Below are 1,915 nucleotides of genomic sequence, written 5' to 3' on the forward strand. Positions count from 1 at the left end.
CGCAATCGACAAGATAAAGACTTGGTCTTATGTCTTACATTAACAAGTAAAAAGATGTAGGTAAAAGATAATTTCACAAATATTTGCTGTGATAACCAAGGAAAGCACGATTATCCTGGATACCTGATTACCTTAGAAAGGGAGTGGGTAATAAAACTAGGGCAATGAGAGAGAGCTCAAGACAATTCTGTCAACAATTAGTCTTCTTGTATGATGTAGAAATAAAAGGAGCAAGTATCATTATCCCTTCAAAGAAACCTAGTTTTCTAAGAAATAGATTCTCTTTTATCTTTAACTTGTTAGAAGTAGGACAAATTTTTGTTCCTTTTTTTACTTTTTCCTGTTGTCTAGTGCTAATAGAGAAGAGAGGCATAATCTTATTTTCAAGTTCAGTACTTTGAATGGAATGTTAGAGAAACTTACATAAAATGTTGTTAGAAAATGGGAGAAAACATTAATTCCTTTATATAAAAGGAAATATTTGAATGTTTTCAGAATAAAGACTAAGAGAATAATTTCATTAACAGTAGTACTAGGAAAATACTATTTTAAAAAAATAAACTGCTACGGGGGAAAAAATGGTGGAGTTAAGGTAGCCTCCCAGACCCCTGCCTCCAGAGAAAGAGACCTAGATCTCGGTCTGCTACACACGATAAGATCACTCTCCTGCAAAAACAGCAAGGTGAATCAGTGAAGACTCAGCAGGGGACACACAAATCAGGAAAAAGAATAAGGTGAATGGGAGACAGGAATGCAAAACCTGGAAAGTGCGGGAAACCTGGAAAGACAATAGAGAGTGGCGCATGAAAAGGCGGCGCCAGCCTGGCCAGTAAGTGCACAGAGACAAGCCCCTCACAAGACAGTCTAGCTTCCCCACTGACTTACAAGCCCACTGAGAGGCAGGGGCTTGTGTGAAGTGGATGTAGAATTGGGTCAGGAGGCAGTTAGGAGTCAGGAAGCTGGTCTCTGGCAGCCCCAGGTCCTGAACGGGGAGGTGATTACTGAGTAGAGGACTCTAACCTGGAAACTGCCGCTGGCGACTGGCACTGCTCAGGGTGGGCCAGTAGAAGCGAAAGCTATTGCGGGACTGGCATGAGATTGTGGGAGGGAGACATAAAGGAGATGGCGGAGCACCCTGGTGACTCGACTGACTCCCTGATGGGGTACCTCCCAGCCCCTGAGCGGCTCCCTCTGGAGCCAGCGCACTGGGGACTGGCGAACGACAGCTCGGGGCCCACAACAGGTTGCAAGTGTGGAACGGCTCCCTTCCCCTAGCCTGGGAGCTCTCCCAAGGAGCTCTACCTATCCAGGACCTAAAGTCAATTAGCCAGGCCCGTCTCTTTGAGCAGTGAATTCTGAGTGCCTCCTAAGTTGTGAGGGGAAGACGCCTGCGGAAGCTGAAGGCACTGGGGCATTGGGCAGTCTGGAGAAGCACCCCTTCCCCCTGGCCAGCGCCTTCTGCACGGCCTCTGAGCTTGCAGCACAGAGACATAAAGAGCCACTCCCCCTTTGCGACAAGCACCATCCCTGGGGCTTTGGCACTGACCAATAGCTGACAGCCCAGTGACTTTCCTCGCCAGACCGGTTCAGGTCATCCAGTACGATTGCATTTCTCCCTCCGGTCAGCTACCAACAGAGAAACCCACCACCAGGGAATCAAAACCCGGGCAAGAGACCAAAACAAGCTCCCCAAGTAATCCCTCCCATCAAGAGAACCGTGTACAACATACTAGCGGCTCCCTCTAGCAGCAGAACAAAACAAAAGTAACAGTGGATCCAGATGGGAAGGACCCAGCGAAAGATTTCTGGAAGTATGAAAAATCAAATGGAAAGCACACCCCCAAAGAGGAATACCAGCTCTCTAGCAACGAACACTACCCAGGTCCAGAATACTAAAATGACAGAAGAAGAATTC

This window comes from Propithecus coquereli, unplaced genomic scaffold (genome assembly GCF_000956105.1).
Source record: "Propithecus coquereli isolate 6110/MARCELLA unplaced genomic scaffold, Pcoq_1.0 Scaffold174, whole genome shotgun sequence".
In the NCBI taxonomy this organism is placed as follows: Eukaryota; Metazoa; Chordata; class Mammalia; order Primates; family Indriidae; genus Propithecus; species Propithecus coquereli.